Source organism: Panulirus ornatus, chromosome 36 (assembly GCF_036320965.1).
Source record: "Panulirus ornatus isolate Po-2019 chromosome 36, ASM3632096v1, whole genome shotgun sequence".
Classification (NCBI taxonomy): Eukaryota; Metazoa; Arthropoda; class Malacostraca; order Decapoda; family Palinuridae; genus Panulirus; species Panulirus ornatus.
In genome coordinates this window covers 15674817-15701486 of record NC_092259.1, presented here as the reverse complement: position 1 = coordinate 15701486, position 26670 = coordinate 15674817, and the positions used below count along the sequence as shown (strand labels likewise).

General features: G+C 42.6%; 1 protein-coding gene across 5 annotated transcripts in view; it reads left to right on the top strand.

The window, feature by feature from the left end:
• Nucleotides 1–3651: 3651 nt before the first annotated feature.
• The window catches only part of LOC139760407 (uncharacterized), a 114617-nt gene continuing 91598 nt past the window's right edge, over nucleotides 3652–26670 (top strand). For 4 of the 5 annotated variants that reach the window (XR_011715333.1, XM_071683576.1, XM_071683577.1 and 1 more), the window contains exons 1-2: nucleotides 3652–3742; nucleotides 4041–4228. The gene's annotated coding sequence lies outside the window, so the exon portion shown is untranslated. The remainder of the gene's footprint in view (nucleotides 3743–4040; nucleotides 4229–26670) is intronic. The other variant, XM_071683575.1, reaches the window with a different exon arrangement.

Sequence of the window (26670 nt, the reverse complement as noted above, 5' to 3'; positions counted from 1 at the left end):
CCTACATGTCATGCAAGCCAAACAAACTGGATTCATTAGTTACACCAGCGACGCTCTCCAGACACAGACCGACCACACAACTCACACTGACGAGAAGTTTGGCGCCGGTAGTTGAGAGAGAGAGAGAGAGAGAGAGAATCGCTGACCTAACCTGACCTGACCACTAAGTAGGTAGAGATAAGGCTCATTGCTGATGGTGATACTGGACGGCATTATTGACTACCAGTGGTAACTCGGGGCCACGGGAGAGAGAGAGAGAGAGACGTGAGGCAGAGTGGGAGAGACGGGAGATAATAGTGAGACGTGACGAGAAGTGAGGATGTTGGGAGGAGTGAGCTGGTGGGGAAGGGAGGTAGTGGGCAGAGGTGAGACAGTGGGGAGAGGGGAGGCAGTGGGGAGAGGTGAAACGATGGGGAGAGGTGAGGCAGTGGGGAGAGAGGAAGCACTGGGGATAGGGGAGGCAGTGGGAAGAGGTGAGGCAATGGGGAGAGGTGAGGCAGTGGGGAGAAGGGACGCAGTGTGGAGAGGTGAGACAGTGGGGAGAGGGGAAGCATGGTAGAGATGTGAGACAGTGGAGAGGGGAAGCAGCAGGGAGAGGTGAGAAAATGGGGAGAGGTGAGGCAGTGGGGAGAGGTGAGACATTGGGGAGAGGAGAGAGGAGGCAGTGGGGAGAGGTGAGAGAGTGGGTAAAGGTGAGACAGAGGGAAGATGAGAGTGGGGAGAGGGGAAGCAGTGGGGAGAGGTGAGACAGTGTGGAGAGGTGAGGCAGTGGAGAGAGGTGAGACAGTGGGGAGAGGTTAGGCAGTGGGGAGATATTAGGCAGTTGGGAGATTTGAGGCAGTGGGGAAAGGAGAGACAATGGGGAGAGGGGGAGGCAGTGGGGAGAAGTGAGACAGTTAGGAGAGGGGAAGCAATGGGAAGAGATGAGACAGGGGAGAGGGGACAGTGGGGAGAGGGGAAACAGTAGGGAGAGGGGAGGCAGTGGGGAGAAGGGAGGCAGTGGGGAGAAGGGAGGCAGTGGGGAGAGTGGAGGCAGTAGGGAGAGGTGAGACAGGGGAGACTGGGGAGAAGTGAGACAGTGGGGAGAGGGGACGCAGTGGGAAGAGGTGAGGCAGTGGAAAGATGGGAGGCAGTGGGGAGAGGTGAGACAAAGGGGAAATGAGAGACAATGGGGAGAAGGGAAGCAATGGGGAGAGGTGAGACATTGGGGAGAGGAGGCAGTGGGGAGAGGTGAGAGTTGGTAAAGGTGAGACAGGGGGGAGATGAGAGACAGTGGGGAGAGGGGAAGCAGTGGGGAGAGGTGAGACAATGAGGAAAGGAGAGGCATCGGGGAGAGGTGTGGCAGCGGGGAGAGGGAAGGGATCAGGGAGAGGTGAGGCAGTGGAGAAAAGAGATTGTGGGGAGAGGTGAGACAGTGAGGAGAGAAGAGGCAGTGGGGAGAGGGGAGGTAATGGGGAGATGTGAGGCAGAGGGGAGAGGGGAGGCAGTAGGGAGAGGTGAGGTAGTGGGGAATGATGAGACAGTGGGGAGTGGGGAAGCAGCGGGGAGAGGTGAGGCAGCGGGGAGTGATGAGACAGTGGGGAGAGGTGAAACAGTGGAGAGCGGGGAGACACTGGGGAGAGGTGAGACAGCTGGGAGACGGTAAGCAGTGGGGTGAGGGAAAGCAAATGGGAGAGGCGGAATAGTGAGGAGATGGAAGGCAGTGGGGAAAGGTGTGACAGTGGGGAGAGGGGAGGCTGTAGGGAGATACAAGATGGCTGGGAGATGAGAGGCAACGAAGAGAGGTGAGACAATGACAGAAGGGGAGAAGCGAGGCAGTGGGAGAGGGGAGGTGGAGAAGTGGGGAGAGGTAACGCAATGGAGAGAGATGAGAGTGAGGAGAGGTTAGGCAGTGGAGAGAGGTGAAAAAGCGGGGGATGTGAGGCAGCGGGAAGATGTGAGGCAGTAGGGAGAGGTGAGGCAGTGGGGAGAGGTGGGGCAGTGGGGAGAGGTGGGGCAGTGGGGAGAGGTGAGGCAGTGTGGGAGAGGTGAGGTAGAGGGGAGACGTGAGGCAGTGGGTAGAAGTGAGGTTGTGGGGAGAGGTAAGAGTGGGAAGAGGTAAAGCATCCTGGGAAAAGTGAGGGAGTGGGGTGAGTTAAGGCAGTGGTTAGACGTGAGGTAATGAGGGAGATCGAGACAGTGGGGAGGGGTAAAGCAGTGACGAAGAGGTGAAACTGTGGGGAAATGAGGCAGTGGGGAGAGTTCAGGCAGTGGGGAGAGGTCATGTCACAGGAGAAAAAATATAAGAGTGGGGAGAGAGACAGGTGAGGAGGGGAGTGTAGAGACAGAACGGAAATGTAGGAGAGAGAAGAGGCGTGGGGAAGTAGAGAGATTGGGGGAGAGTGGGGGAAGAGGTCAGACATTCGCAGATGGGTAGTAGGAAGACGTGGGGAAGAAAGGCGTAAAAGGAGAAGGGAGAGATGACATGAGTAACTGGGTGAACACTTGGGACTGAGGGACGTGGTGGGAGGGGAGGGGAGGGGGGAGGGTGAGACTTGGGAAAGGGGCGGAGTCATGAGGAGCAGAGAGACGGAAGGATCAGGGAAATTCTTTGTCACCGGCGACTCATTTGAAAATTAGACCACCTGATGAGATGGGGAGACTAAACAAATATGTTTAATATAACGTAGAGAAAATTTGTTTGTATGAGGAGAAATGGGGACGAGTAGGAACGTTATGTTTTAGGAAAGGGTGGGAAAACTAGTCTACTTGTTAGGTACCAGACATGGCAGGGAGGATGGTAATAAGATGCAGGAAACATCACGAGATAGACAGCTACCAGCTGCACCGAAGACACTTAACGACATATTTAGAAATAACAAGGCTGGGCTTGTGATTACACGTTGCTATACAACTTGGTGTGGGGTTTTCCAAACTCTAGACACACACCCCCTCCTGGTCGAATGAGACACTTTTCAGTATATACGTATATATGTTTAACATGGACGTGAGTGGAGGAGAGATCCCGTAAATTAAGAGTAAAGGGAGGGGAGGGGGGAATGTGTGAATAGCATTAAACGATTGGTCTACGAGCCTAAACGATAAAGAATCCCAGCGAACACTCCAAAACATCAGTACACGCATGCGCACGTTATGTACAGCCGGCTACTGGGAATATATTTCTACGTATATCTACACATGAAATGAACACTCAGCCTAGCTCACTTTTAACCTTATATATTTCCCCCCCTTCTTACTGCAACCATGTTGCTTTGTTACAGTGATTATTGTCTTTCCCTGCACAGCCTTTCAGTTCAACATATGCTGTATACAAGAGACTGCTAAACTTTGGGTTCTGTTGAAGATTTTACCTATCACATAAATCTCTGACTCCTCTCACTGTTCACTGTAACATGACAAGTAATCACTGATAGCGTTCTAGATCCAGGATGGCTCGTAGCAAAAAAAAAAAAAAATCTACTTGGCGGAATAAGCGTTAGCAAGATTATTTGTTGCCCTAAAATCCATACATGACAACTGTGGTCATGTATTCCGAGTGTTCACGTTATGACGATAGAAGATTAGGTAAGCAGTACTTTTTATCTGACTGACGCTAAACCGTTCATTACTGTAGCAGTTATTTTCACAGTTGCATCCCATTTCTTGACTGGCAGAGACTACCCTGCCATCCGCGGCTACACCCTCACACCTTGGCCTCACGCCGCTTAGCCACTTTGGAGGGGCATTTTTCTTCGCTTATTTGGTAAGTCTGAGGAGGAGGTGTGTCTTAATGGTGGGGGAGCCAGAGAAGACTTGTTTTAGATACCTTGTGTGTGATTTCGCTACATGCAGGAAACAATTTAAGAAAAGCTTTTGCACAGAAAGCATAGCATGACAAGAACATAGAACGATGCTAGATGATGAATTTTATATGGTGTGTATTGACATATTTCTAGAGATGTGTTGTTCTCAAATTTGGATATATATCTTGTAGTGAACATCTTCACCCTTACAAATAAAGTAAAAAAGACTCTCCCCTGATTTGTAATAATTTTCAATAGTTTGGCAGCTCCATCTGGTGGTAGCTGGCAGCTCAAGGCGACCCACGTGATGACGTCATGGTCACGTGGTACAAATGGAGACCATGCAGGCGGAGCTTACAGGCTCGTAGAGAGAGTGGAAGGTTTTCAAGCTACACGTGTACGATTTCGCATTCCAAGTGTATAAGGAGCGTGCATGGGTAATCAAGGTAAGCACTTATATAGTCCAGCCTTTAAATATAAAAGAAAAACAACGATGTGACATGGGGTGGCGCGAATATCGACAAAAGTATTGTAGCCGGGGTGTCGGTGTGGCAGTCAGTGTATGTGTGTGTGTTGTTGTTGGTGCGCCGCACGTTGCTCAACGATTCGGCCAGGTCCTCTTATCTACTAATGCCAATTAATGCGTAATATTCGGACTCTCTTTTGCTTTATATATGTGCTTTAAGTATCAAGCAGTTCTGAAACATAAAGTGATTTAGTTTTGTAGTTATCGTGAAAGATATTGACTTCATCGTACAGACAACAGAGCTTACAGACAGGTTGCTCGATCTGGACAGCCAGTTGACGCCCGCCACAGTGTGAGGATGGACGTAAGCTGTACCCGTCGCCCACTTAGGCTTCCGTTACTCTGTGCCCAGCCTGTATCTACTCTCTCTCCTCATTCACGGGTGATCCGTGTTCACTTTTGTCTGACCTGAAGACCACATTGTCTATAAATACTTGAGAGAGCATCACTAACATTATCCCACGTTAGCGTCTCGTTAGTGGCCCGAATAGTTACTCCAGATCATAGTGCCCACAGGAAAGTGTCCGGCATAGTTATATAAGGATGAATAAGATTAATCTTCGAATATCCTCACATGCAGCAATATAGCACCAGTTGAAATGGCAGGCTTTCTGTGGTCGACTTAAACCAACCTCTGCTTCCTTCACCTTAGTGTGTCACATTTTGTAAATATGTGTCAGTTAAGTGGGGAGGATGTTTGACCTTGTTTGCGTCCGTATGACTATGTGTTTGTATATATTTGGGTGAGGATTCGAAGGAGAGAATATGTTTTGTTAAGATATGTGTCGGTAGAAGTTGTGGAATTCTGAAATTATGCATCAGGTATTGCCATGAAAATGTCAAGTGTCACTAAAATTTTACGAGAAAGGTCTTTAGGGCTTGGCTGTGGATAAGGGGCTCTGGTTGTGGTGCGTTGTTCATGACAGAGTAGATGGATGTGAGCAAATGAGGTCGTTCTTCCGTGTGTTCCTGGCGCTACCCTGTTGGCTCGGGAAACATGCAAACAAGTATCATAAAATTCGTTGTATATTGTCTAATGTATACAGTTTCATTGAAAAATATATACATGAATAGATCATATATGGGTTCAGTAAGTCATACTTTTAAGTTATTGTTGAAACTAGTGAACAACAGTATTCACTTTTTCTATAAATACTTGAGAGAGCATCACTAACATTATCCCACGTTAGCGTCTCGTTAGTGGCCCGAATAGTTACTCCAGATCATAGTGCCCACAGGAAAGTGTCCGGCCTCACCATCACAACCAAGGGTTGTTCCGTCGTACTCTTGGGTCGTAATAATGTGCTCAAGGGCAGTATCGCTCTGAGCTTAGGGGTTGTTAACCTGGCTCTTCCCCACTCCTGTGCAGGCGGAGGTGAGATTATAATTACCTGTAGATCAGTACGTAAGATCAGTACCCATGACCTCGACGCAACTGTTGCATATTATTTACTGATGTCCACCCACCCTCTTTAGGAAGATGCTGACGTTACGAATCTCGCGTTACATGCATGGCGGGAGCAGGTGTTGTGATATCAGAGGAGCCCATGTGCCTCTACCTGATTATTGGAGGGGAGTGGGGGTGGCGTTACGATGGCTGTGTTAATTCGCTTGTGCTGCACCGTTGCCCCGTGTGTTTATTAAGTTTGGGAATGTGTGATAATACTTAATTCACTTCCAGTTTGATTCACATTTTTTCAGCCATGTATGTTGGGTGAACTGATGAGTATGAGACAAGTCATGGCGTGATTTTACTTACATAACACACTTTATTGATGCTGTTGGACTTTGAAATGGCCTTTCATTATTTTTTATCGTAGAAATATGCTGTGAAGGCATGGGCAAGGCATATGTGCGTGTGTGTGTGTGTGTGTGTGTGTGTGTGTTCACACAGCTTTTGAATAAAGAACAACGGTTTGGGCGTCTGGGATAATTCATTCGGTGCAAGTATGACTTTTATCAGAGAGAAAGAATAAAACAATGTTCCAGCCGAAGACAGTCCATTGTCGAACGGTAGCAGCTTCAGTGTTTAAGTCCCGGCTTGCGGAACTGCCAGCGTGTCTAAACCCCCACACACGATGAGTGGTGGAGTAGGCGTTGAGGGGTTGGGCGTAATGTCGTGTAGTTGGGAAGGACGGCGGGATGAGAGTTTTAATTTCTAGTTGCCATACACCACCCCCTACGTGATGACTAGCGGTTCGCGGGCTACTGTACAACTGTCACTGATTCATTAGCTCGGGTCAAAACTTGGGATGTTCGCATGACTGGTTGATACATGAGTATCAACCTTTGTGAATCATTAGATTTTTAAAAGTGTGAAGTAATATGCAAGCAAGAGCACTGTTCCGAAACCGATATTTTTTTTGGAATGCTTCAACATTTTAGAAAAAAAAAATATATGTCTTAGGAAGTAGATATAAATTGTCCCGTCATCACATGGTGGATTATTCGACTTGCAGTAGAGAACTTGAATAAAGATCAGCAGCTCGCAGTCCATTGAAAGATCTTGCACGAAGTTAGGATCCGTCACAAGGCAATTTATTTTTATCCTACTTTATGGGTAGTTTGATTGACTAAAGGAAAAGTTGTGCTATGGTTAAAGACAAATCAGTCACATTAAGAACAACGTGGATATTCAGTTGTCTTATTCTTGCCCATGAGCAGCGAAAGCTTGTCTTCATTCTTAATCTCTACGAATCATTTAGTAACTTATTTAGTTTAAGAATGAGAAAAGCTAATCATCCTGCCATACACATTGGTACAAGGAAAGTGAATGATCTATTCATGTAAGCACCAGAACATATAATGAAATCTCATAATTATTGTGATACAGACTTCATTTTCCCCCAAGGATTGCACATGGTAGCATTAGGACAGTTGTGGCATTATTACTCCTAGTCTGTTATAGAAATGTTTGTATGTGTAGCATATATTTACATTACAGCTTTGCGTAACAAATTAATAAATACTTTGTTCGTATGAGACCTTTACCTTGCTTAGGAGCTGGTGCGTCTGTTACCGAAGGTTGAAGACACCTCTTTTGATGTCAGCTCATTCCTTTCCACCCCCGTTATGCTTTATGTTGCTGTGTTCATTATCTGACAACATTTAGAAGATAGTATATGTTATGTGAGCCAGGTGATGCTTGTTGGCAGGTGTGAGTTCCATCAAGCGTTGTCTGTCAGCCAGTTTCTACCCACAGGTTCTCTGTATATTTTTATGATGACACACTATGGCCATACTGAAGTAACATAGTCAGATGATATATCCCCTTTACGAATGGCGTGAAGCCAGTGACCGAGGAGGATGTGTGAGTAAAATCTTGCCTACTGTTCCCCAGTAGTTCCCACCGCACTTACCACAACCATGTTTAGCTCTTGAGCACCAAGACACGACCCTTAAGCACAGGAAGTACGACCCGTAGCCAGGTCGTCATACCAGTGGGTCGTACCGTTTTAATGACGTTATGATTCGTGATCTTTTACGTTGGTGTATTTTAGGCTTGAAAGTTATTTATTATTAACCTACATGATTTTATGTTGGTTGTCTGGACTGCTTCAGAGACTAACGTAGACATGCAGAACAGCAGTACAATTTGTAGTAAATTCATGTTTTATTCACTTATGTACTAAAGATTCATTTCAGGATTTTGCTGTATTTGCGTTGATTATTAGGAAGGCGAACGCACATTTGATGGCTTAACGTATGAATTCATTCGCTCTTGCATATTTTTTCTATTACGGATTTTTTTTTTTTTTTTTTTTACGTTTTACAAAAACTAACACCAGTTCGAGAGTAAGGAAGATAAATTTTTTAATGCCGTAGTAGTATTGGTTCATCCTGAGTAGTAAACGAAAATGAGAGGGGAAACTCATTAATTTTTTTTTATCAAAACCATGGTCCATTTAACATTGCAGGTACGTGCGTAACTTATGGAAAAACATTGAAATTTAATGCTGTGTGCAGTTCATCCTAATTATAAACAATATTTTCATGTTGAATTTTTCCATCACTGAGGATAGGGGAGAAATCCTACTACCCACGTAAATCATGGTGTCGTATAGACCATTAAGAGAGGCACGAGCGAGAAGGGGGTGGGGGTTGGAAGTCCTCCCTCCTTTATTATCGCTAACTGAAAATGGGAACACGATCTTAACTGGGTGACTTGTTCATGTGTTCCCTTCGTTTTCTATCTAAAGCAGGGAAGACAAGGGTATTTACATACATATATACGGGCCTCCGTGGTGTTCGGATCCTTAACACGGCAATCGACCCACACCTAACCCATGCGTTGACCCTACCGTCGGGGCTGGTAGATAAATGGGCACCTGGCTTAGGCTGGTGTGTGTCTGTGTTTACACATACTGGTTATAAGAGAAAAAATCTCCCTATCACAATAATGTTTTATAACAAAAATGAAAAAATCTCAAAACTTTCGTTTATATTTCAAGACCTCTTTAAAAGCAATAACAAAAACCGTACAATGGATTCCGTAAACGAACCTACACCGAGGGGCGAGGCTCGTCCCTCGACCTGCCTACCTCCCTACACCTTACCTTACAGCAGCTCACCCGGGACTACAGCTGAAGGGTGCCATACAATATTTACGTGTACAGTATATTTAGAATTTCTTGATATGTTGTTAGTCTTAAGTTCCACATCATTAGATTTCGTAGGAATGGATTAGGCTTTCTGATCAAAACAAAGCACCTCTTTATGTATGAATATATACCGGACAGAACCCCTGAGAACGACTGTACGACCCCTGAGAACGACTTGGCAACCCCCTGATAACGACTGTACGACCCTTGAGAACCACTGTACGACCCTCTTGTTCATTGCTTGTGTTATCTCTTACATATGTGGAAGCAGCACTTGAGTGTACTCCAGTAGTATTGGATTACCTGAAGATCCCTCCAACCTAACGTTTTTCAAGATTACGTTTGGTTGAGTAGGTTTGTTTATAAACTTAAACAAGCCCAGCAGATTACGTTTGGTATATATACAGTATATATATGTACGATCTCTTGTACTGATTGTATCCCAAAGATCATTATGTTAAAGAGGACTTAATATTGTTACTATGGGTATTGGTAGCAGACTTCCTCGTGCCAGTTGTTGTCCGTTAAAGCGTTTAGCTACAGATGACGATGGATGACCTAACCTGTAGGTCATAACAGGTGTATGTATTGTATGAAATCCGGGGAATCCACTCTGAAAGACTGTAAAATATACTTGATTATTTTAAGTGTGTGAAAAGGCTATCTTTTGTCCTTTTTAAACAAGTCTAGGATGGTGATATATATATATATATATATATATATATATATATATATATATATATATATATATATATATATATATATATATATATAAGGGAGCGGGAGGCTGGAGATCCTCCCCTCTCGTTTTTAATTTTCCTAAAGAAGGAACAGAGAAGGGGGCCAAGTGAGGATTTCCCTCAAAGGCTCTGTTCTCTGTTCTGAATGCTACCTCGCGAACGAGGGAAATGGCAAACAGTATAAAAAAAAAGTATATATATATATATATATATATATATATATATATATATATATATATATATATATATATATATATATATATCTTTCAAACTATTCGCCATTTCCCGCATTAGCGAGGTAGCGTTAAGAACAGAGCACTGGGCCTTTGAGGGAATACCCTCACCTGGCCCAATTCTGTGTTCCTTCTTTTGGAAAAAAATAAAAAAAAAAAAGAGAGAGGGGAGGATTTCCAGCCCCCGCTCCCTCCCCTTTTAATCGCCTTCTACGACACGCAGGGAATACGTGGGAAGTATTCTTTCTCCCCTATCCCCAGGGATATATATATATATATATATATATATATATATATATATTTTTTTTTTTTTTTTTTTTTTTTTTTCAAACTATTCGCCATTTCCCGCGTTAGCGAGGTAGCGTTAAGAACAGAGGACTGGGCCATTGAGGGAATATCCTCACCTGGCCCCCTTCTCTGTTCCTTCTTTTGGAAAATTAAAAAAAATTGAGAGGGGAGGATTTCCAGCCCCCCGCTCCCTCCCCTTTTAGTCGCCTTCTACGACACGCAGGGAATACGTGGGAAGTATTCTTTCTCCCCTATCCCCAGGGAAAATATATATATATATATATATATATATATATATATATATATATATATATATATATATATATATATATATATATATGTATATGGCGTCCTAGCTACGTCTCGTATATCAGCTGACAAATTTCTTTCTTGTATCTCCCCTGATGATGTGATTATTACACGAAAGTGCACTTGGGAACTTATCGTGTTTCATTTTCCCGTGGACTTGTAGGAATATACTTGATCACGAGCAAAATTGTGATCCTTTTCATTTTATATATATATATATATATCTATTATTATATTTATTTATATATATGTATATATACATATATATATATATATATATATATATATATATATATATATATATATATATATATATATATTTTTATATATATATATATATATATATATATATATATATATATATATATATATATATCCCTGGGGATAGAGGAGAAAGAATACTACCCATGTATTCCCTGCGTGTCGTAGAAGGCGACTAAAAGGGAAGGGAGCGTGGGGCTGGAAATCCTCCCCTCTCAATTTTTTTCTACCCCCCCCCCCCCCAAAAAAAAAAAGAAGGAACAGAGAAGGGGGCCAGGTGAGGGTATTCCCTCAAAGGCCCAGTCCTCTGTTCTTAACGCTACCTCGCTATCGCGGGAAATGGCGAATAGTATAAAAAATATATATATATATATATATATATATATATATATATATATATATATATATATATATATTTTATTTTTTTTTTTTTCAAACTATTCGCCATTTCCCGCGTTAGCGAGGTAGCGTTAAGAACTGAGGACTGGGCCATTGAGGGAATATCCTCACCTGGCCCCCTTCTCTGTTCCTTCTTTTGGAAAATTAAAAAAAATTGAGAGGGGAGGATTTCCAGCCCCCCGCTCCCTCCCCTTTTAGTCGCCTTCTACGCAGGGAATACGTGGGAAGTATTCTTTCTCCCCTATTATATTATATTATATTATATTATATTATATCAGCTTGAGTAGGCTCCTGTGAACCTGAAAGTTTAATCTAATTGTTTGATAAACAGCAAGTCAAAAAAACGCTGGGAGGAACCCATCAATTTATTTTCCAGTTGATTTTGATACTTGGTACGGATCCATTCAGGTTTTAGAGATTCACATGGATCACTTAGGTTTTCTGGTTATAGACTGAGAGGCCACAATTAGAAAGCAAAATGTACGACAATACTGGAGAAATAGAATGAAGGCATTATTTTTTTGCAGTGCCAAAGGTTTGTATGATTTATCGTTGGTTGTGAATTCATCATCCATTTATCTTTATTTACATGTCTGTTCATCTAAGCTGGACCTGTCTCCCTTTCCATTACTGAAGGGAGAATATGCACATTTGCCAGAGTTAACAAGGTCAAGTCTGTTTTTCTGGGGGTGAGAAAGGAAAAACCTTATTTACGTTTTTTATTCCCCTGGAAATTTTAAAAGATACCTTGGCCGCCATGCCACATTATCTAGTTCCTTAGTTCTTGTAAAGTTAGAGAGAACTGAGGGACTTGGAATTGGTTTCCCTGTCGACCTTTATATATATATATATATATATATATATATATATATATATATATATATATATATATATATATATATATATACATACATACATATCTTTCCTCATTTAATAAAGGTAGTTGGAGGACTTCCCGTCTCTCATAACTTATTTATGGAACCCGACGCTTCCCGCTGGGCCTTCCCCAAGCGCTTTTGGTTTTCTTCAGGTGATGGACTAAGTTGTAGACGTATATTTTATCCACTGGGACGTACTTAATCTTCCTGCTCATAACTGTATATGTCATCAGTTATCCATCTGTGCATTAATTAGGGCCATCCCTAGCCCATTATTCCAAAGGCGCTTCATAACCCAAACTCTACTACATATTTTCATTCATATTTTGAAGATATTGTTGGTTTAAGATTTCAAAATATCAGAGATATATTTAGATGTTTGTTATTCCACACAAATTTATGCTTTACCTACGTACATAGCTATTAAGATTTGCTGCCCCAACTTGAGTTGTTTGTCTAAGCATTGACTAAGTTAGTTTGTTGGGAAATCCAACCGTGACATTGAGGGGAGCGAGTTCTTACACTCGTGGGTCCCTCATTATGATCTCTTGAACTTCCTATACCATCAAGTAGCCTTTTTAAACCTATGGATATTGCGGGTATTCACAATATCCTTATTTAGTTTGTTGCACACCCACCGGCCAACTTGGCAATAAAACAGAACTTTCCCAGCGTCCTTGCAAAATGGTTCTTGCCAAGCCTCGTCGCATGGCCTCTGGTACTGCATGTGTATGTACGCGTTTTCCTGAAAGCTTTTCTACAGGTGTGTCTCAGTTGTATACTCAAAGTAAAGTTTGTAAATTATAGTTAGTTTGATCATGACCGAGTTGAGATAATAGGTGGTTTGTGGGGATTTCAGGAAGATCTAAAGATATAAAAAAGGTCCTTACATAAAAGCTTGCACCTTTGGGGCCATCACCCTCGTTGGGCCGTTGTTCTCACTTATAAAACTATACCAGAAATAGTTATTCATTGCAGCATTTGGTCATCGTTTAAGACGGGAACACAACTGAAGAATGGGGGGTGGTGAGTGATGGCGGCCTCAACAAAGTATGAACACGATTTGCATTTGTTTTGCTTGACCCGCTGAACGAAGAGCGAAGTCGGATTGTAATAATGTTAGCAATTAGAACTTGTCGAGATGTACGTGAATACGCGAGACTCGGTGATACGTATGCAGGAATGAATTGTATGGTAAATGCGTGTGTCTGGCATGGAGCAGGTGACGAGTGCCCCGTAATGGTGAAGAATGCACCAAACAATCAAGTTTCCATTACTGAAAATCGATAAACGTACATGTATTAGATAGGCTCTGTGGAACCCCCTTGTTCCTTGTGAAATGTTCACTGGTCTCGCACACGACAGTACGATCTGCTGAAGAGAAGAATAAAGGCACTAATGGCTTTTTCCACTTTATTTGGTCTTGGGGAAGGATAAGTATGGCGCTTGGCCCGTCAATCTGTGGATCGGTTTGTGCGCCGGTGTGTTCTATAGTCAGTCGATCGTGAGGTAAGAAAAAATAATTTTTACGTCACTTATTCCAATTTTCGGATCAGGGGATGACAAGGTATCAATATCAGCAGTTGTTCCTAACACAAAGGATCGAAATGCATAAAGGACGGCAGGGTATCATTAGAGGCTCCTACTAAGGGTATCTCTGGTGGCCTCAAGCACATATAAAGGATCATAAGGTTCCAGTATTTGCACCAGTAATGAAGGATGGCGTGGTATCACTGGTGGCTACTAGTATAGTGTATGGTAGGGTGTTAGTGGTGGCTCCTAATATAAAATTTGCATGGTATCATTGACAGCTCCTTGTAAAAAGAGAAGGCATGGGATCAATTATGTCTCCTGATATAGAGAATTACGGGGTATCAGTTATGGCTCTTAGTATAAAGGATGTCAGGGTATCAGTGGTGGCTCCTAGTATAAAGGATGGCAGGGTATCAGTGGTGGCTCCTAGTATAAAAGATGGAAGGGTATCAGTGGTGGCTCCTAGTATAAAGGATGGCAGGGTATCAGTGGTGGCTCTTAGTATAAAAGATGGAAGGGTATCAGTGGTGGCTCCTAGTGTAGAGGATGGCAGGGTATCAGTGGTGGCTCCTAGTATAAAGGATGGCAGGGTATCAGTGGTGGCTCCTAGTGTAGAGGATGGCAGGGTATCAGTGGTGACTCCTAGTGTAGAGGATGGCAGGGTATCAGTGATGGCTCCTAGTGTAAAGGATGGCAGGGTATCAGTGGTGGCTCCTAGTGTAGAGGATGGCAGGGTATCAGTGGTGGCTCCTAGTGTAGAGGATGGCAGGGTATCAGTGATGGCTCCTAGTGTAAAGGATGGCAGGGTATCAGTGGTGACTCCTAGTGTAGAGGATGGCAGGGTATCAGTGATGGCTCGTAGTGTAGAGGATGGCAGGGTATCAGTGATGGCTCCTAGTGTAGAGGATGGCAGGGTATCAGTGGTGGCTCCTAGTGTAGAGGATGGCAGGGTATCAGTGATGGCTCCTAGTGTAGAGGATGGCAGGGTATCAGTGGTGGCTCCTAGTATAAAGGATGGCAGGGTATCAGTGGTGGCTCCTAGTGTAGAGGATGGCAGGGTATCAGTGGTGGCTCCTATTGTAGAGGATGGCAAGGTATCAGTGGTGGCCCCTAGTGTAGAGGATGGCAGGGTATCAGTGGTGGTTCATAGTATAAAGGATGGCAGGGTATCAGTGGTGGCTCGTAGTGTAGAGGATGGCAGGGTATCAGTGGTGGCTCGTAGTCTAGAGGATGGCAGGGTATCAGTGGTGGCTCCTAGTGTAGAGGATGGCAGGGTATCAGTGATGGCTCCTAGTGTAAAGGATGGCAGGGTATCAGTGGTGACTCCTAGTGTAGAGGATGGCAGGGTATCAGTGGTGGCTCCTAGTGTAAAGGATGGCAGGGCATCAGTGGTGACTCCTAGTGTAGAGGATGGCAGGGTATCAGTGATGGCTCGTAGTGTAGAGGATGGCAGGGTATCAGTGATGGCTCCTAGTGTAGAGGATGGCAGGGTATCAGTGGTGGCTCCTAGTGTAGAGGATGGCAGGGTATCAGTGATGGCTCCTAGTGTAGAGGATGGCAGGGTATCAGTGATGGCTCTTAGTGTAGAGGATGGCAGGGTATCAGTGGTGGCTCGTAGTGTAGAGGATGGCAGGGTATCAGTGGTGGCTCTTAGTATAAAGGATGGTAGGGTATCAGTGGTAGCTCCTAGTGTAAAGGATGGCAGGGTATCAGTGGTGGCTCCTAGTGTAGAGGATGGCAGGGTATCAGTGGTGGCTCCTATTGTAGAGGATGGCAAGGTATCAGTGGTGGCTCCTAGTGTAGAGGATGGCAGGGTATCAGTGGTGGTTCATAGTATAAAGGATGGCAGGGTATCAGTGGTGGCTCGTAGTGTAGAGGATGGCAGGGCATCAGTGGTGGCTCGTAGTGTAGAGGATGGCAGGGTATCAGTGGTGGCTCTTAGTATAAAGGATGGTAGGGTACCAGTGGTGGCTCCTAGTATAAAGGATGGCAGGGTATCAGTGATGGCTCCTAGTGTAGAGGATGGCAGGGTATCAGTGGTAGCTCCTAGTGTAGAGTATGGCAGGGTATCAGTGGTGGCTCCTAGTATAAAGGATGGTAGGTTATCAGTGGTGGCTCCTAGTGTAGAGGATGACAGGGTATCAGTGGTGGCTTCTATTGTAGAGGATGGCGGGGTATCAGTGGTGGCTCCTAGTGTAGAGGATGGCAGGGTATCAGTGGTGGCTCCTAGTATAAAGGATGGCAGGGTATCAGTGGTGGCTCCTAGTATAAAGGATGGCAGGGTATCAGTGGTGGCTCCTAGTGTAGAGGATGGCAGGGTATCAGTGGTGGCTCCTAGTGTAGAGGATGGCAGGGTATCAGTGGTGGCTCCTAGTGTAGAGGATGGCAGGGTATCAGTGGTGGCTCCTAGTATAAAGGATGGCAGGGTATCAGTGGTGGCTCCTAGTATAAAGGATGGCAGGGTATCAGTGATGGCTCCTAGTGTAGAGGATGGCAGGGTATCAGTGGTAGCTCCTAGTGTAGAGTATGGCAGGGTATCAGTGGTGGCTCCTAGTATCAAGGATGGCAGGGTATCAGTGATGGCTCCTAGTGTAGAGGATGGCAGGGTATCAGTTGTGGCTCCTAGTATAAAGGATGGCAGGGTATCAGTGGTGGTTCCTAGTGTAGAGGATGGCAGGGTATCAGTGGTGGCTCGTAGTGTAGAGGATGGCAGGGTATCAGTGGTGGCTTCTATTGTAGAGGATGGCAGGGTATCAGTGGTGGCTCCTAGTATAAAGGATGGCAGGGTATCAGTGGTGGCTCCTAGTGTAGAGGATGGCAGGGTATCAGTGGTGGCTCCTATTGTAGAGGATGGCAGGGTATCAGTGGTGGCTCCTAGTGTAAAGGATGGCAGGGTATCAGTGGTGGCTCGGAGTGTAGAGGATGGCAGGGTATCAGTGGTGGCTCCTATTGTAGAGGATGGCAGGGTATCAGTGATGGCTCCTAGTGTAGAGGATGGCAGGGTATCAATGGTGGCTCCTATTGTAGAGGATGGCAGGGTATCAGTGGTGGCTCGTAGTGTAGAGGATGGCAGGGTATCAGTGGTGGCTCGTAGTGTAGAGGATGGCAGGGTATCAGTGGTGGCTCCTAGTATAAAGGATGGTAGGTTATCAGTGGTGGCTCCTAGTATAAAAGGATGGCAGGGTATCAGTGGTGGCTCCTATTGTAGAGGATGGCAGGGTATCAGTGGTGGCTCCTAGTTTAGAGGATGGCAAGGCAGCAGTGGTGGCTCCTAGTGTAGAGGATGGCAGGGTATCAGTGATGGCTCCTAGTGTAGAGGATGTCAGGGTATCAGTGGTAGCTCCTAATGTAGAGAATGGTAAGTTATCGGTGATGGCTCCTACTTTACGTCCCAGTGTCAGTAAGTCATGACTCCCTCAATATTTTGTGATGGTGATTCCATCATAAGTTCTGCCACCTTCTCTCTCTGTATGTATCATTTATTATACACCCATCCTCAATATTGACGTTGTAAACTGCTGTTATTACTGTAATGATAGCGCTCCTATATCTACGACTACAACTTCTATTCCGGTTCCACTATACGAACAACAGTAGCTGCTACTGCTGCTACTGCTACTACTACTACTACTACTACTACTACTACTGCTGCCGAACATGTAGATCTCAAGATTCCGTGAGACCGAACAGACTTTGATTTTGATATATTTCTTTACTGGCTAGTTGACATTCACCTCATCTCTGGACAGTTTATATAGGTCTTAACATTTTACTTCTTATGCTCATCGTAGGTTCTGAATATTAATTTTCCTATACACAAGTGTCCGTCAGTATAAGTGAAAGTTACGATCTTAAGAAAGTAATGTGTAGCTTATAATGTTACCGTTAAGATGTAACTTGTAGCCGAGCTGGGCCAATCCTGGTCGCCATTTTAAAGCGGAATTTATTTCTATAACGTATGGTTTGTACACTTAATCTTTGAGAAAATTTATATTTGTTTTAAAATTAATGTTTAATTCTTCCTGATTTACTTTAGGATGTATGGAGGAGGTGTTACCGTGCAGACTGTAGCTCTTGTGTTCTTGCAGACTCGTCGCTGACATGGTCATCGCTGGGACGTCCGTGATGATGGTAGCCACTTGAAAATGTGAAATTAACTTAAAAGCATAAATTATATTTCAATGTAAAGAAACGTAGCGTGTTGATATAGGTGATATCGCTGGATTGGCTTTTTTTTTCTGTAAGAGAAAGGGGTCAGTTTAACACTTTTGAGAGAGATGATTTTATAGTTGAGATAATGGTATTTTTTTTTTTTTTATTCATTTTTAAGGGAACACAGTTCAAACTGTGGCAGTACATGCTGGAGCACAGAGCATGACCACCTTAACATCCATACTGGTGAAACGATGAATGCATGATGTATTGGCTTGGGTTGTGGCGGTAGAGCGAGGAAAACGGAGCGGGGATTAAAAGAAAATGAGGCGCTTTTTTTTTTTATTTATATTTTCGGTGGGAATATCTTAGGTGTGAGCTTTCGAATTTTTGAAAGTTTCGGATTAGAAATTAGGGCTGAAAATCTAGTATAATTCCTGTTTTTAGAGGAACCAGCCAGGACATTGGTGGTCATCGAGTAGTAGTAAGTGAAGTAGTAGTAGTGGTAGTAATAGTTGTTGTAATAAGTGGTAGTAATAGTTGTAGTAAGTGGTGGTGGTGGTAAATGGTGATGATGATGATGTTCTTTTTATATAGCAGTAATTGCTTCGCGATACCAGTGATGATTATTATGTTCACTTTGTACTTTTATTGAGTGACTTCCTGCTCTGGGAGATGTATCATCGCCAGTCTTTATTCCATATCCCAAAGCTTTATATCATCATACAGAATAACAAATATTGATAAATGTTATAACATCTGTATTTTGTTTCCTTACAGACATCACAGTTTCAAGGCAACTAGACTTTGTTGAAGGTTTCGAATGTGTTGCAGTTATACTTGGAGTGTAATATATTGCCAGCTGTAATCTTGTGTACACAAATTACATTATTGTGCAGTCGGATTGGAAGACAGTTTGTCATTTCTAGATTTTCGCCAACTTTGTTTAATCACATTTTTCAGTGCTTATTTTTGTGGAAATGATTCATGACCATGCGCAGGCATAAGCCACCTTAGTTCTTTCTTACGATTGGATTTAATTCCTTCAAGAATTTATTAATTCAGTTGAACATAATTAAACTTAATTATCAACCATTTACATGTATCATTATTTATCATGATTACTGTTTCCATAAAGTATTGTTTTACATGTGTACACACATAACTTAGTAACATACTGTTGTTTGTGAATTCGTATACAAATACCTGAGGGTATTTATAATTTGTTAAGAATATACAGATGATATGCTTGTATCCTGCATTCGGCCCCATTGCATTGGTCCATACAGAATGCTAAGCAAATATTTTAAAGACTTTGGGTAATAAACCAGATAATTTTTGGTATTTCCATAGTACATATTGATATGCACCGTTTATTGTGGGGAGGTGGGATTTTTTGTCTTGTCTTCTATAGGCAAACCTGAGGATCATGTGGATGGCCACGTGATCCAAAATCTATATTGAGCTATGACTGGTAATTGGAGGTAAAGCCACGAAAAGTCTCCCTTTGATTTTCTGTTGAGGAAAAAGGTTACGGGAGTTGAAGAATTTGATTTTTTTTCGTCTTTAGATGGCTCTTAGGAATGTGGTGAGGAAAGAAAGCTAGGAAAAGAGGGAGAAAGAGTGCTGGGTAACAGGTCCCAGACCTCAAAATCGGTACTCCATTGTTTGGCTTTGAGCTACTTTTATTTGAATGAAGGGTAACTGATGTTGTGTAGAAAACATCATAAATCTGTGCATTATTTGCATTAAATTACATTGATTATGGACATCAGTCACTATAAAGTAGTACCCAAAGACGACTAGGCAAAGATTCAGAGTAAACTATTGCAGAAGAAACCCTAAGATTAGTCATTTCTTACAGTTGTCAGGAAATTGGTTGAGCAAAAATCTGAGTGTATCAAATTATCCTTTGCTGTAACTGTATACAGGACCCAGCGATCGGTAAGCCTTCTTCCAACGTTTTTATCCGTTAAGATTTTAATGTAAGGTGAGTACTGTGGACAGTTCCTACTAGCTCAGAATGTCTAGAGGACAGTCACTTGTGACTCAGAATGACTAATGGAAAATTTCCTATGGCTTAGAATGACTAGTGGACAATTACTTCTGGCTCAGAACGACTAGTGGGCAGTTACTACTGCTCAGAATGACTAGAGCTCAGAATCACTGCTGAACAATTACTATTGGCTCAGAATGACTATTGGAGGGTATCTTCTGGCTTAGAATGACATGTCGGTAGTTATTACTAGCTTAGAATGACTAGACAAGTGGACAGTTACTACTGGCTCAGAATGACTTGTGGACTGTTACTACTGGCTCAGAATGCTAGTGGACAATTTTTACTCTCAGAATGACTAGATGACTGAACAATTTCTGCTGGCTTAGAATAACCAGTGAGAGTTTCTGCTATCTTAGAATGACGGGTGGGCAATTTGTACTAACCTGAAATTGTTTATTTTTGATGTGAATTCCATGCATTTTGAGCTACCCAGATTCCTCCATGTAATTCTTTGTATGGAACTGGAAACCTACTTCAGTACTTGCACTTAGGCCAAGAGGTCTGTTTAATTCACACAAGATTTCTATTTGATCTGCACATCTGTTGAATAGTATCTAATTAAGATACATAGAGCAGACAACTTAGCTGATTACAGGTTGTCATAGGCAGGTAAAGTTGCAGCAATTGTTGTCTTCACCTGTGTTTTGCCAGTCATAATGATATCCTTAATTATAATAAAATGGGAGTTCTCTCGGGATCGCTTAACATTTCCTGATGCCATTGATAGAATATGCAGGATAATTGTAAGTCATTGTTACTTTGTCAGTGTTGACTGAATGAAATTTTTATAATCATTGCTTTTGTCATGGATTTTATTGTTCTATAGCAGTATGAAAGTCGCACCACATGCTCTTCTCAAATAGTTCATTTTCACAGCCTGGATTCTTGACCTCTGTGCCTGTTTTATGTCCATGTTTCGGCTGCATAGATCAGGCTGTCTCTTGATCCTCTCATCATTTCCATACTTACACCTCTACCCTTCATTTTTCAATTAAGGGACCCAATGACTCACACCCTGTATTGCTCTCTTCCTTATCTCTCCTTGCATATCGCCAAACTTACTCAAAACAGCTCATAAATACTTGAATTCTTTCACCTCTTCCAGTCTTTCTCCCACCATATCCAAAGCATAATTTAGTACACTTTCCTTTTCAATTTATATGGTTTTACAAAATTATATTTTCACTCTGTTTCCTTTTCCTTGCATATATCTTCAACCATCTATGCTTACACACATGAAATACACTTACAGTCTTCTGCAAGTCCTCTTCACTCTCAGCAAACAACACAGTATCATCTGCAAACAGGCTTGACACTAGCCACCATGTCACACCACTACACTCCATCTCTGTCCCCCTTTTCCCTAGTTTTGCTTTCATCTCTCTTATTACTGCATCCATTGGAGGAAGTGGATGTTTTAGATATCTGGGAGTGGATTTAGCAGCGAATGAAACCATGGAAGTGGAAGCGAGTCACAGGGTGGGGGAGGGGGTAAAGATTTTGGGAGTGATGAAGAATTTGGGGAAGGAGAGAACTTTATTGCGAAGAGCAAAAATGGTTACATTTAAAGGAATAGTAGTTCCAACAATGTTTTATGGTTGTGAGGCATGGGCTATAGATAGGTTTGTATGGAGAAGGGTGGATGTTTTGGAAATGAAATGTCTGAGGACATGTGGTGTGAGGTGGTTTGATCGAGTAAGTAATGAAAGGGTAAGAAAGATGTGTGGCATTAAAGAGAGTGTGGTTGAGAGAGCTGAAGGGGGTGTGTTGAAATTGTTTGGACATACAGAGAGACTGAGTGAGGAAAGGTTGACAAAGAGGATATATGTGTCAGAGGTGGAGGGAACAAGTAGAAGCAGGAGACCTAATTGGAGGTGGAAGGATTGGGTGAAAAAATTTTGAGTAATCAGGGCTTGAACATACAGGAGGGTGAGAGGCATCTAAGGAATAGAGTGAATTAGAACTATGTGGTATACCGGGGTCAATGTGCTGTCAGTGGACGGAACTAGGACATGTGAAACTTCAGGGGTAAACCATGGAAAGGTCTGTGGGGCCTGGATGTGGATAGGAGGTAGCAATGTCGTTTCCTGTGGGGTGGGATGAATGGATTGATGAAGGCATGTATGTATAGATATATACATGTGAGTTTATGTATATGTCTGTGTATGTGTATATATTGTTATGTATATGTATGTATATATGCATCTATGGGCATATGGTGGTGAGAGTAAGTGAGCTTGGGAAGGAGACCTGTGTGAGGAAGTATCAGGAGAGACTGTGTACAGAATGGAAAAAGGTGAGAACAATGGAAGTAAGGGGAGTGGGGGAGGAATGGGATGTATTTAGGGAATCAGTGATGGATTGCGCAAAAGATGCTTGTGGCATGAGAAGAGTGGGAGGTGGGCTGCTTAGAAAGGGTAGTGAGTGGTGGGATGAAGAAGTAAGAGTATTAGTGAAAGAGAAGAGAGAGGCATTTGGACGATTTTTGCAGGGAAAAAATGCAATTGAGTGGGAGAAGTATAAAAGAAAGAGACAGGAGGTCAAGAGAAAGGTGCGAGAGGTGAAAAAAAGGGCAAATGAGAGTTGGGGTGAGAGACTATCAGTAAATTTTAGGGAGAATAAAAAGATGTTCTGGAGGGAGGTAAATAGGGTGCGTAAGACAAGGGAGCAAATGGGAACTTCAGTGAAGGGCGTAAATGGGGAGGTGATAACAAGTAGTGGTGATGTGAGAAGGAGATGGAATGAGTATTTTGAAGGTTTGTTGAATGTGTCTGATGACAGAGTGGCAGATATAGGGTGTTTGGGTCGAGGTGGTGTGCAAAGTGAGAGGGTTAGGGAAAATGATTTGGTAAACAGAGAAGAGGTAGTAAAAGCTTTGCGGAAGATGAAAGCCGGCAAGGCAGCAGGTTTGGATGGTATTGCAGTGGAATTTATTAAAAAAGGGGGTGACTGTGTTGTTGACTGGTTGGTAAGGTTATTTAATGTGTGTATGACTCATGGTGAGGTGCCTGAGGATTGGCGGAATGCGTGCATAGTGCCATTGTACAAAGGCAAAGGGGATAAGAGTGAGTGCTCAAATTACAGAGGTATAAGTTTGTTGAGCATTCCTGGTAAATTATATGGGAGGGTATTGATTGAGAGGGTGAAGGCATGTACAGAGCATCAGATTGGGGAAGAGCAGTGTGGTTTCAGAAGTGGTAGAGGATGTGTGGATCAGGTGTTTGCTTTGAAGAATGTATGTGAGAAATACTTAGAAAAGCAAATGGATTTGTATGTAGCATTTATGGATCTGGAGAAGGCATATGATAGAGTTGATAGAGATGCTCTGTGGAAGGTATTAAGAATATATGGTGTGGGAGGCAAGTTGTTAGAAGCAGTGAAAGGTTTTTATCGAGGATGTAAGGCATGTGTACGTGTAGGAAGAGAGGAAAGTGATTGGTTCTCAGTGAATGTAGGTTTGCGGCAGGGGTGTGTGATGCCTCCATGGTTGTTTAATTTGTTTATGGATGGGGTTGTTAGGGAGGTAAATGCAAGAGTCTTGGAAAGAGGGGCAAGTATGAAGTCTGTTGGGGATGAGAGAGCTTGGGAAGTGAGTCAGTTGTTGTTCGCTGATGATACAGCGCTGGTGGCGGATTCATGTGAGAAACTGCAGAAGCTGGTGACGGAGTTTGGTAAAGTGTGTGGAAGAAGAAAGTTAAGAGTAAATGTGAATAAGAGCAAGGTTATTAGGTACAGTAGGGTTGAGGGTCAAGTCAATTGGGAGGTGAGTTTGAATGGAGAAAAACTGGAGGAAGTGAAGTGTTTTAGATATCTGGGAGTGGATCTGTCAGCGGATGGAACCATGGAAGCGGAAGTGGATCATAGGGTGGGGGAGGGGGCGAAAATTTTGGGAGCCTTGAAAAATGTGCGGAAGTCGAGAACATTATCTCGGAAAGCAAAAATGGGTATGTTTGAAGGAATAGTGGTTCCAACAATGTTGTATGGTTGCGAGGCGTGGGCTATGGATAGAGTTGTTCGCAGGAGGATGGATGTGCTGGAAATGAGATGTTTGAGGACAATGTGTGGTGTGAGGTGGTTTGATCGAGTAAGTAACGTAAGGGTAAGAGAGATGTGTGGAAATAAAAAGAGCGTGGTTGAGAGAGCAGAAGAGGGTGTTTTGAAATGGTTTGGGCACATGGAGAGAATGAGTGAGGAAAGATTGACCAAGAGGATATATGTGTCGGAGGTGGAGGGAACGAGGAGAAGAGGGAGACCAAATTGGAGGTGGAAAGATGGAGTGAAAAGGATTTTGTGTGATCGGGGCCTGAACATGCAGGAGGGTGAAAGGAGTGCAAGGAATAGAGTGAATTGGAGCGATGTGGTATACAGGGGTTGACGTGCTGTCAGTGGATTGAATCAAGGCATGTGAAGCGTCCGGGGTAAACCATGGAAAGCTGTGTAGGTATGTATATTTGCGTGTGTGGACGTGTGTATGTACATGTGTATGGGGGGGGTTGGGCCATTTCTTTCGTCTGTTTTCTTGCGCTACCTCGCAAACGCGGGAGACAGCGACGAGGTATAAAAAAAAAAATATATATATATATATATATATATATATATATATTTTTGCTTTGGAAATCCTCCCCTCTCGTTTTTTTATTTTTTTTATTTTTTTTTTTTAATTTTCCAAAAGAAGGAACAGAGAAGAGGGCCAGGTGAGGATATTCCCTCAAAGGCCCAGTCCTCTGTTCTTAACGCTACCTCGCTATCGCGGGAAATAGCGAATAGTATGAAAAAAAATATATATATATATATATATATATATATATATATATATATATATATATATATATATATATAAATGAGTGGATGGACCATTCTTCGTCTGTTTCTTGGCACTACCTCGCTGACGTGGGAAACCGATTAAGTATGATAATGATAATAGTAATAATACATATATATTTATGTATGGGGATAGGGGAGAAAGAATACTTCCCACGTATTCCCTGCGTGTCGTAGAAGGCGACTAAATGGGGAGGGAGCGGGGGCTGGAAATCCTCCCCCTCTTGATTTTTTTTTTTTTTAATTTTCCAGAAGAAGGAACAGAGAAGGGGGCCTGGAGAGGATATTCCCTCAGAGGCCCAGTCCTCTGTTCTTAACGCTACCTTGCTAATGCGGGAAATGGCGAATAGTTTGAAAGAAAGAAAATATTTTTTTTATTTATTTTGCTATGTTGCTGTCTCCCGTGTTTGCGAGGTAGCGTAAGGAAACAGATGAAAGAAATGGCCCAACCCACCCACATACACATGTATATACATACACGTCCACACACGCAAATATACATACCTATACATCACAATGTATACTTATATATACACACACACATATACATATATACACACGTACATAATTCATACTGTCTGCCTTTATTTATTCCCATCGCCACCTCGCCACACATGGAATAACATCCCCCCCCCCCCTCATGTGTGCAAGGTAGTGCTAGGAAAAGACAACAAAGGCCCCATTCGTTCACACTCAGTCTCTAGCTGTCATGTAATAATGCCCGAAACCACAGCTCCCTTTCCACATCCAGGCCCCACAGAACTTTCCATAGTTTACCCCAGATGCTTCACATGCCCTGATTCAATCCATTGACAGCACGTCAATATATATATATATATATATATATATATATATATATATATATATATATATATATACACATATACACATATATTTTATTTCATTTATTTTACTTTGTCGCTGTATCCCGCGTTAGTGAGGTAGCGCAAGGAAACAGACGAAAGAATGGCCCAACCCACCCACATACACATGTATAAACATACGTCCACACACGCAAATATACATACCTATACATCTCAACGTATACATATATATACACACTACACACAGACATATACATTTATACACATAGATATATGTATAGTTATATATACTTCATCCCTTGGGATAGGGGAGAAAGAATACTTCCCACACATTCCCTTTGTGTTGTAGAAGTTGATTAGAAGGGGAGGGAGGGGGGGGGTGGCTGGAAATCCTCCCCTTTTTTTTTTTTTTCCCAAAAGAAGGAATAGATAAGGGGGCAAGTGAGCATATTCCCTCTAAGGCTCAGCCCTATGTTCTTAACGCTATCTCGCTCATGCGGAAAATGTGAGGAAGTACCTTGAGAGATTGAGTGTAGAATGGCAAAAGGTGAAAACAAATGCATGAGGAGGGTGTGTGAGGAATGGGATGTATTTAGGGAAGCATCGATGGCATGTCCAAAATACGCATGTGGCATGAGAAAGGTGGGAGGTGGGCAGATTAGAAAGGGTAGTGAATGGAGGGATGAAGAAGTAAAGTTATTAGTGAAAGAGAAAAGAGAGGCGTTTGGATGATACTAACAAGGAAGAAGTGCTAATGACTTGGAGATGATGTTGATTGGTTAGCAAGGATATTCAGTATATAATTGCATATACGTATATGTCTGTGTACATATGTATATATATATGTTTGATATGTATATGTGCATGAATGGGTAGTGAATGGAGGGATGAAGAAGTAATGTTATTAGTGAAAGAGAAAAGAGAGGTGTTTGCATGATACGAACATGGAAGAAGTGCTAATGACTTGGAGATGTTGTTGATTGGTTGGCAAGGATATTCAGTATATAATTGTATATATGTATATGTCTGTTACATATATATATACATATATGTTTGATATGTATATGTATGTATATATGCATGAATGGGCGTTTATGCATACATGAGTAGATGGGCCATTCTTTGTCTGTTTCCTGGTACTACCTTGCTGATGCAGGAAACTGCGATTAAGTATAATATATATATATATATATATATATATATATATATATATATATATATATATTTTTTTTTTTTTTTTTTTTTTCATACTATTCGCCATTTC